Here is an 11,410-nt window from a genome sequence, read left to right as displayed (position 1 = left end):
GACACCCTGAAGAAAGGCTGCTCTTACCTTCACTACTGTCTACTCATACCTTCACTACTGTCTACTCATACCTTCACTACTATCTGGTACTTCTACTTTCACTCCTGTTTACTCTCAGGTTCTATCCCTGAGGTGTAACGAGAGATTATCATGCACTAGAATACGATGCTAGTCACGAAGAAGTGCGATGGAAACGATAATCTTGTTCTCTCATTGACCTAAGCGGCATAAAATGCAAGATTACGAATTTCCGTCAAGCATACACAGTGAGGTGCGTAGGTCACTAGGAAAACAAGATCATCCTTTCCATCTCACTTCTTCGTGACTAGCATCGTATTCTAGTGGTAGTCTCTTGTAACAAATCAGGGGATATAACCTCTCAGTAGTCACCATTGGCCAAGAACATAGATCGGAATGAAGGGAGTAAACAATAGTGAAGGTGTAAGTAGATAGGAGTGAAAGTATGAGTAGACAGGAGTAAAGGTAAGAGTAGACAGGAGTGAAGGTATGGGTAGATAGGGATGAAGGCAGGAGTAGACAGGAGTGAAAGTCGGTGTAGATAAGAGTGAAGACGGGAGTAGATAGGACAGAAGGTAAGAGTTGACAGATGTGAAGGTGGGTGTAGACATGAGTGATAGTGGTAGACAGAAGTTAAGGTAGGGGTAGATAGGAGTGAAGGTAAGAGTAGACAAGGGTGAAGGTAAGAGCAGACAAGGGATGATGGTAAAAGTAGACAGGGGTGAAGGTGGGAGTGTATAGGAGTGAAGATGGGAGTAGATAAATGTGAACGTAAGAGTAGAGAGGATCGAGTGAATGTAAGAGTAGACAGGGTTGAAGGTAGGAGTAGACTGAAGCAAAGGTAGAAGATGACAGGAGTGAAAGTGGGAGTAGATTTTCAAAAGGCTTTTGACAAAGTTCCACACAAAAGACTCCGTCAGAAGCTAAAGGCACATGGTTTCATCGGCAGTGTTCTCGGGTGGGTAGAAGATTGGCTCACCTGACGAAAGGAAAGATGTGTCATACATGGAAAGAGTCAGACTTAATAAACGTTACGAGTGGAGTGCCGCAAGGTTCAGTGTTATGTCGTAATCTTTTTCTTTTTCTTTTCTTTTTTTATTAGTATCGTCATCCTCAAAAAATTGCCAGTCATTTTTTCGGCGATTTCTGGATTTTTGTCTAAATCAATTCTTCATCATGTGGCGCACCTATTGGTATAGCTGCCTATGCCGGGTCTAGGGTGTGGGTGGTCTAAAAAGCACCTCAAGTTTGCCTGAGTCATTGAAAACTACGAAAATGAGACAGTTTTTTTCTCGATTTCCCGAAAAGTTGAAAAAAATGACTCAGGCATTTTTTGTTTTTAATGAGGGTGACAATATGTAAATAATACTGATGAAGGATTATGCTGTAAGATTTCGAAATTTGCTGACGATACTAAAATAGGTACCAGAGCAGATACAGCATTACATAGGTAGGCAGTTCAGAGAGACCTAGATCAATCGTTTAACGGAGTCCAAGCATGGCAAATGGATTTCAGTATGAATAAATGTGAAGTGCTAAATATTGGCAGTAAAAATGTAAGAGCTAGTTATAAAATGAATAATGTTCGGCGTGATCGGATAAACCATGAAAAAGACTTAGGAGTTATAATAACAAACGATTTGAAAAACAAACAAAAAATAATGTACAGAAACTGTGAAAAAAGCCAATAAATTGGTTGGATTCATAGGTAGAACATTTGAATACAAATCTGATAATATCGTCCTCACACTGTATAATTCCTTAGTACACCTGCACTTGGAGTATTTCATGCACTTTTAGTCACTGTATTATAAAAGGGATATGGAGAAACTTGAAAGAGTGCAGGGAAGGATGACAAAGATGATACCTAGACTGAGAAATAAACCAAATGAGGAACATTTATAAGCCCCGAATCTCTTTACCTTAACCAAACGGAGGGAATGAGGAGATTTAACTCAAGTATTCAAGATATTCAAAGGACGTGATAACATGGCTGTCGATAAACACTTCCCAGTTGATCACTCAAATTATACTAGAGGCAATGGGCATAAAACAATTGGTAAAACCATTCCATTCGCTTGAATCTAAGAATTTGTTCTTTAATAGAGTTGTAAAGATATGGAACAAATTGCCCTCCAGTGTACTAAATTGTAATACAGTACTAACCTGTAAAGGTCGCTTGGATATGTATCAGTCATCTAACCCCCAGCTTAACATGTTTACTCCTGAATGAAACACGTGTGTGCGTGTGTGTGTGTGTGTGTGTTATATACATATATATATATATATATATATATATATAGAGAGAGAGAGAGAGAGAGAGAGAGAGAGAGATAAATATATATATATATATATATATATATATATATATATATATATATAAGTAATCTCTCCAGTATCCGACGTAACAGAGCCATAGGCAGGTCCGGATAGTGGTCCTGTCCAGATATTGGGCTCCAGCTTATGGACTTGTACCTATGGACCGTAACTCAGAGAAGCACCTATACAACTCCCTCTGGACATGCATAGCACATATTTAAGACCCAAATCACACCAATAAGGGACATAAAAGACTGAAATAAATGCAAAAGAAGCATAAAATGAGGTTTTTGAGGTAGGTTCATACAATATTCAACATTCTGGGTACTTACAAGTCCCTGGCTCCTGGACTGGTACTTATGGACCCTAACCTAGCCTAACTCAGAAAAACACCTTCCTACTGCACATGCATAGCTCCTAACGCCCTATTCACACCAATAAAGGACATTAAAGAGTGAAATGAGGTGTTTGAGGTAAGTATAGTATGGAAAAAAGTACAGTATGAAACATTCTGCCTACTTACAGCATGTCCATGGCCATCTCGATGAATAACCGCTTCCTCTCAGACTCTGACAGTAAGAAGGATTTCCTGAAGCACTTGCAGTACACTGTTCATGAAGTCTTGCACTGAACTTAGTCAGTCGCACTCAGAAGTCTGTTCTCTTCACAGTGCGCACTCTTGTCTAACTTGTGCTCCATTGTAACTTACTAAGTGTTGCACTCTGCACTTTAACTTTTCCCACTCTTCTAACCATTTTCTAAAGCAAAAACAAACAAGTCTATTTACGTTAAATTTAGTTCAAAAATTGTCTTTTCACTCACAACTGTAAATCCTTAACACAACGCACTGTTTTTTTCACTGCGCAACACTGTAAATTCCCGTGTGGTCTAGTGGAGAGGTTCTTGCTGTTTAATCACTGTCAGAGTCCGAGAGTATCACTGGCAGGCGACCTACGGGTGCGTCGCTGGGTCGTGGTGATGGCGTACCCACTGCAGACGACTCTGAAGATAGACGCAAACTCACGTCGAGCAGTGACTCCACCATGGCTGATGTGCTGGGCTGTGGCTTGGAGCATGAGGGCCTGTCTTGGGGAGGCAACGGAGTGGAGCCAGGGCTGGGCACAGCGGGGGTCACGGGCCTGAAAAAACTGTCAACGGTTGATTGACGCAAGGAACGACGATTCTGACGATTGATGATGCGCTGCCTGAAAGCACGCACTTCCTCCACAAGTCCCAAGGGCCCCATCTCCCTGTTGCAGTTCGGGTGTTCCAGGTAGTCGAGAACGAACTCTAGGTGTTCCCAGAGTGCACTCAGCTTGGGGATGGCTGGAGTAGTGTCACGCCGAGAGGAGTCTGCATCATCGTCACCATCCTCATCGGAATCTTCAAGCTGGGTACTGACACCTGCAACTGAAGATGCGATCTCGATATCAGACAATGTCTGATACCCAGGATCGCCCCCGTCGTCATCCAACCACTCATGCACATCATCCACATCAGTATCGTCGCCATGCGTACGTAGACGTGCATGGAAGTCATCCATGTCAAAATCTAGGAAATCGTACTCCACATTCGTTCCGAGAAGCAGACGAGACCAACCATTTTCTAGAGTCTTGATGGGGACTTCCTTCCATGCACTGTTCCAGTTGTATATTGCAGACTTGATGTTGTAGCGGTGAAGGTTTTCCAAAGTCCGCTGGCCTCATGTGTCCCGTCCCTCCCTGCACTCATCCTCGTCCTCGAGAACAACCATCACCTCGTCCAGGAACTTCCTTTGGTATAGGCGCTTTGTTGCCACGATCACTCCTTGGTCCATTGGTTGGATGAGAGCAGTCGTATTAGGTGGCAGAAACATGCACCTAATCCGGCCATTCTCAGCCACCAACTCCTTGTTGCACGGATGGGCAGGTGCATTGTCGAGGAGAAGGAGGGCCTTTACCTGGTCGCGAGGGATTCCCAGTGTCTTCGTCTGGTAATGTATGACCTCCTTGACGAAGTGGTGGTGGAACCAGTCTTTGAAGATCTGGGCTGTAAACCATGCCTTCAAAGAATGGTACCAGACGACAGGAAGGACATCCATCACCCCACGAAGACACCGAGGCTCCTTTGCACGGCCAACAATAATGGGCTTAAGCCAGTGCATGCCATTAGCATTGACACAACACAAAGCAGATATCCGTTGCTTGGAGAGCTTGCGGCCAGGTACACGCTTCTCCATCTCTTCGGCTAGAGTGTTTGTTGGCAAAGAGCGATAGAATAAACCAGTTTCGTCAGCATTGTAGACTTGACCGAGATTGAGGCCCTCTCTGTCAATCAAGCCCTTCACCTTGTGCCGAAACTCGTCAACTCCATCCTCATTAGCATCCAAAGCTTCGCCATGAGCTTTACGGTTGGTAAGGCCATGCCGTAACTTGAACGCGAAGAGCCAACCCTCGGATGCCTTGAAGTCTAGGGCATTGTGAAGCCTGGCGAACTTTTCAGCAGCAGCCTTCAGCTCCGTACCACGTACCATCACACCAGCAGCACGTTGCTGTTGATACCAAATCAACGTGGAGTGGTCGACTTCAGCAAACTTGGGAGTAAACATCACCTTCCTCTCCATGTTGCATTTGCTTCTCGACGAGAAGTCAGCCGTGTACTGCATGAGTTTGTCTTTGGATCTCTTGATATCGAACAAAGTAGATCAGGCCAGGTTGAACTCGCGGAGGATGCGGGAAGAAGACCACCTCGCATCTACTTTCTCCAATATCTCCCATTTCTTCTCCAGAGTCAACACCACTCTCTTCCTCTTCTCAGGCGGTGGGGCCATCATCACACACACTAATAAGAGGCACAAGAGCAGCAGGAGTGCCTGCAGCAGGTAAGGCACCACCACAAAAGCGAGCATGTGGACAGCCATGATGACGAGCGTTCACTCGCGATGAGAGACAGGCAGAAAGTGGGGAGGATGCAGGGGTGCTCTATCGGACGTCGGAGGAATGACGCGCCACAACAAAGCTGTCCCGCGGTCTGCACGCCAAGTTCAAATTACAGGCGGGAAAAATTTGGTATTTTTTTTAATTTTTTGCGGTTTTCAGACCATTTTGGGGATATTGGATTCTGGGACGATTATGTCCGGTTAGTGGGGATGTTCGGATATTGGGCGTTCGGATATTAGAGAGATTACTGTTTGTGTGTGTGTGTATATATATATATATATATATATATATATATATATATATATATATATGGAACCTCTGTGGTACAGTGGTAAAGTGCGCATTTTTTTACACTGAAGAACGAGGGTTCGTGCCCTGCCAGGGTAATAAACTCAGGGAGCGTTCTTCTGGCCACGTACTGCTTTGGCGGACATCAGAAGTGCTGTGGTTGAACCAGTGTCACGTACTATAAAGTATGCTTGCACCAAGTTGGCTTGTGCGGGCCGATTACACTTGGTTCACAGACTAAACACACATCCAAAGCCACTCCAACACTACAGTTACACTTACAAGCACTACTCACCCTACATTCAATCTCTACCAGACAGCCTAAGACACTGGGTAAAGATACATTGGCTGTATCGTCCCCAGTTCGGTAGGGATAGGCCGGTCCTGCAGAGGACACTCAAACGGCTGATGATGATGATGATGATGATCTCTCTCTCTCTCTCTCTCTCTCTCTCTCTCTCTCTATACTATATATATATATATATATATATATGTGTATATGAGAGAGAGAGAGAGAGAGAGAGAGAGAGAGAGAGAGATCCACAGAGAAAAGGAAACACGAAAGAGCCCCAGGTCATGGAATATTTCGTATTTCCTCTTTCCCTGTGAGTATTAGCATATTTATGAATTGCGTGTTATTAAGTGATTTATTCGCAGATAGACAGACATATAGATAGATAGATGCAGATACAGATAGACATAGTTAGATGATAGATAGAGAGGTAAGCATATAGATAGGAAGGTAACACTGTATAGTAGATGTATGTATGTATTTATTATATATGTATTCCATTACGTACACTATACTGTTTGCGTTAGCCTGATTCTCTTGTGCCTCGCCCTCTTGGCCCTGCCCACTCACCCGTCAGCCCGAATAGGAGTTCTGAGACAGTCTTTTCAAACTGATTTTTATTCATTTAGCAAATTTTAGTGCTTCCTTTGTCATACAGAAGCAAATTCAAAATAAAAGTAAATAATACGGTACTATTTCGTGGTAAGGCTCATTATTCTATCAGTAAGACGAATAATTATCTCAGGCAATCAGCAACGAGTAGAGCTGGAAGAGGGCGAGGCATCAGAAGGGGACGGGGCACAAGAGACTCAGGCTAACGCAAACAGTATAGTGCACAAGTTTATCTTACTCATGCTTTTTGGTTTCCTGTATGGTACATTAACGTTGGCAAACCAACATATTTTAACATGTTTTATATGACACTTAGTTTGAATACTGTTTATATTCTTCTTCCACTATAAATGTCATTACCCTTAGCATGAAAAATGGTATGATAAAAATTGCCATTTATGTCACACACTTGGTAACTGCCCTGCACATATGTATTGTTAACAGCTTAGGCATATGCACATTGTGGTGTTTCTGTTTCCCGTCTGAATGTTTTCGGGATAATAATGTATCCTAACATGTATGTGGCGAGCTGTCCTGCCCATTACCCAATTAACCCGCAGCGTCCCGTCGACGTTCTTTAATGTCCTCACGTTTTGTCACTGCCAATCCCATCGACGTACTTTAACATGCTGCAATTGCAAAGTCCATAATTTCCACAATTTTCGAAATTCGCGCGAGATTTTCGATTCGCCCACCTACCCAAGCCTCCCCTACCTGCCACCAGGCGGGCAGCATCCCAGACCTGGCGTGACCCGCGCGCACCCTTGTCTCGGTCACTCACCTGTTAGCAGTGACCCAGGTCAGACATGGCGCGTAAAGGTCTCTCTGACGATGAGATACAATCTGCCCCGGATGATTTCACTGGAGATAGTGATTCTCCACTTGATGACGATGTGGAGGATCGTGATTATGTGCAGCCTGAGGAGGAAATAACAAGCAGTGATGAGGAGGTCCCTTCGCCACGGAAAAAGCGGTATGTTATGTATCGTAAGGCGAGGGAAGGCCAGCCTGCACCCAAAACACCTGCACGGACCTCTCTCCATCCCCTAGAGAGAGCTTCTGATGAGGACGAGGACGAGGACGGCAGCTTAGGACGTGATGTTGCCCCGTGGTTGGGGAAGGAGAAAATCTCACCACAAGGATCAGAAGGTGGGGCGAGAAGGCAAATCAGGTATGGTCCTTGTGTTTTGTCTGGGGAAGGTGAAAGTGGTGTGGCGGGAGTGCGGGGTGAAAGGGAAAGTGGTGTGGCGGGAGTGCGGGGTGAAATGGAAAGTGGTGTGAGGGAGGCAGCACGAGCACGTGGTGTACGTAGGCATAGGGGAGACGAGGTGGAGCCGCTCCCCAGCACGTCTTTCGCTCCACAATATTCCCAAACTTCCTCCCCACAGCCCCAGGATGTGGGGAAAGGAAGGAAAGGGAAGGGAAAGGGTAAAGGAAAAGGGAGAGGGAAGAGAAGTGCGAGTGATGAAGGGCGCCGCTCTCCACCTCCCCAACCTCCCCCACCACCCTCACCTCCCGACCCTGACGAAGGCGACGATGGGGATGAGGCTGGAGACGGTAGTGTCTCGTGGAACTGGGAAGATAGGAGTAATTTTACTCCCATCATTCACCCTTTCACAGAGAAGTGGTGGTCTGGTTGCACGGCTCCAGGTGTGCATGCGGGTTCCACTAGGGTGGATTTCTTCCACCTGTTCTTTGGGGAGGCGTTTGTGGGGCGCATAGTGGAGCAGACAAACCTCTTTTCAAGAACACGGCGCCGTGAAACTGAACGTCTGGGTACAGCTAGCAGGCACTCCCAGCAGTATGACTATCCTGTAACAATTTCTGAGATGTTCTTATTTTTTGTCCTGGTTCTCTTGATGGGTGTTGTCAGGAAAAATCAAATACCGGCATATTGGACCACTGACCCAATGACCATCACACCTTTCTTTGGAAAGGTGATGAGTCGTAATAGATTTCAGCAGATTCTCGGCCGCCTCCACTTTTTTGATGCAGAAGATCCAGCTAATGCTAATAACACTGATAAACTGAGGAGAATTAGGCTTGTATTTGATCATCTACGGGAAATGTTCCGCTCCTCATTTTATCCTTACAGAGACCTCATCATAGACGAGAGTCTTGTGTTGTGGAGAGGCAATATTTCCTTTCGCCAGTACATACCCAGCAAGAGACACCGTTTTGGGTTAAAGATCTTTGTTATGTGTGACTGTAAGACTGGTTATGTGCAAGACATAGTCTTGTACACGGGTGCACAGACAGACATAACAGAAGATCGTAGCATTGGACTCTCAGGGACCGCGGTGAAGACAATGATAGAGGAGTACCTTCATCGTGGTCATGTGTTGTGCCTGGACAACTGGTACACTAGCCCTCTTCTCGCTCAGTTCCTCCACCAACACGACACCGGAGTCTGTGGTACAGTAAAGAGAAACCGTCGTCATATGGTCAAGATAGGGAGGAAACTTGACAAGAACGAGGTGGTTTTCCTCCAGGCAAAAAACATCCTTGCCACCCTGTGGAACCACAACAGGGAAGTTTGCCTCCTATCGACTGTACACAGCCCCCTGATGCACCGCACTGACTTCGTTGATCACCGTAGCAAGAGGAGGTGCAACGTCTGGAAACCTGAGTCTGTACTTGACTATAATCTGAACATGAGGCAAGTGGATCTGTCAGACTCCATGATTTCCAGTGTGGACTGTGCCAGGACCACGATGAAGTGGTACAAAAAGCTCTTTTTCCACTTGCTCGACATCACGGTCCTCAACTCACACTACCTCCACGCCAAGACAACGGGAATCTCTGAGACCTTTGAGGGGTTTGTGAGGGAGCTGTCACGTGAAATTATCGCCAGGTACGCACAGGACAGGCCCACATACTGCACACGCACCCCCATGGCTGCCCAGACTCCCCTACGCCTTGCAGGACGCCACTACCCTAGCACAATCCCTTCCCAACCAAACCGTTGTAAACCCTAGCGCCGCTGCCATGTATGCAAGCACTCAATAGTCAGACCAGCCACTCAGAGAAAAGACACAAGGTACGAGTGTGCAGAGTGCAATGTTGCGTTGTGCCTTCAGCCCTGTTTCAAAGAGTATCATAACTTCCTACGCTACTGAAACTGTGTGGGATGGCGATATGACGCTCAGTATAATGGTAAGGCCAGTCAGTATGTGATAAGTTTTATATAAAGTTGAAACGGGTGTAATGTAGCAGGAAAGTAATGTATAAGTTGAAAAATAGTGTAAGTTGTAACAATTGATATCACGAGTACACCCACTGTGTAAATCTGTGAAAATATTATGCTCAGTAGAACAGTCTGGTCTGTAAGTATGTGATTAGCAATGATATAAAGTGGAAAAGGGTGTAATGTTAGTAGGAAAGTAATTTATAAGTTGAATACTAGTGTAAGCTGAAACAAATGTTATCGTGATAACACTCACTGTGTAAATATGCGATAATATGACGCTCAGTAGAATAGTAAGGTCTCCAATTATGTGATAGCAATGATATAAAGTGGAAACATGTGTAATGTTAGTGGAGAAGTATTATATAAGTACAAAAATAGGTTGTAAGTTGAAATAATAGTCATAGCGACTTCACCCGCTGTGTTATTATGCGCTATTATTATGCTAAATATTATCGTAAGGCCTGAAACTATCTCAAAACAGTTCTCTAAAGTGGAAAAGTGTATAATGTTATTAGGAAAGTATTATGTAAGTTGAAAAAACACAATGCGAGTTGAAACAACAGTCACAGCGAGTTCACTCACTACATAAATAAGCACTAACATTACGCTAAATGTTATTGAAAGGCCTGTGAATACGTAAAAACAGTTCTATAAAATGTAAAATGGTATAATGTTATTGGAGATGTATTATGTAAGTAGAAAAAATGATATGTATCATGAATCAGCAATGTTAGCGATTCATCAGTGAACAGTTTGGCCGATTTCGCTCGGTTCGCCCGATGGTACAATGCTTATTTCACCTCTATTTTTGTATAAAATCCAATTTACTCTTGTATCACATGTTTTTATGTTTGTAATAAATACATATCTACTTACTTTTATTGGTTTCCCAGACTTATAATACCATAGAAAACGTGAGAGCCTCAGACCACTTCCACAGAACACGGTACCAGGTGTAACGAAGGTATACCTGTTTAGGCCACTTATGGACCCCGGTGAACACTTTCTTGGTGATTGACCATTGTTTCTGACCAAAAGCGAAAGTTTGAGCAAAAAAAATTTGGGTCCAAAAATGGTTGGGATTGGGGGGTACCAGTGGTGAAAAAGTGGTCGGGACGGGGTGGGTTATCACACTATAATATTCTTGTCTGTAATATTCATATATCCATCATATTCCGAGTCACGGACTTTTATCACTGGAATGAATCTTTTTCTCAAAATACATTATGTGGGACACTATTCACCACCCACATGGTATCAAGAATGAAAGATGCTCATGGTACTATATAATTATGTTGATAAAATTAACTTACTTTCACGTGGTAGGCCTATATTTTCCCGATTCATGATTTAACCATAGTCTACCCTATAACCGTTTTCTTTTATTCCCGTTCTCCTTTATCTGGCTTGTGCACTGGATGGCGTGAAAGTAAGGATCTTGCAATTTTAACGTTGAGTCATTACTCTGTCTTTCTCCTCCATGATGGAGCCCCAAGTAGCACAACACAAGACCATGACAGACAAATTATTGCACGTGCCCAAGAACAGCTCCTAACCACTTGTTTTGCTATCAAGAAGCAAATTAATATGCAATTACTGGGGGATAATTGGTCATTTTTATTCACACAATGAAATTCCAGCATGTAACAAAATATGTAGGACAGTTCCATCAAAGAGCTAAAGGGGGAGAGGGCGACGGTCAAAAACGAGAATGTGAACTTAAAAAGAATGTTGTATTAAAAAGGGGGGGAGGGGGAATAATCGTGACAAAGG

This window comes from Coenobita brevimanus, chromosome 33 (assembly GCF_032717465.1).
Source record: "Coenobita brevimanus isolate Jiangsu-jjx chromosome 33, ASM3271746v2, whole genome shotgun sequence".
NCBI lineage: Eukaryota > Metazoa > Arthropoda > Malacostraca > Decapoda > Coenobitidae > Coenobita > Coenobita brevimanus.
Note: the sequence above shows the minus strand (reverse complement) of the source record.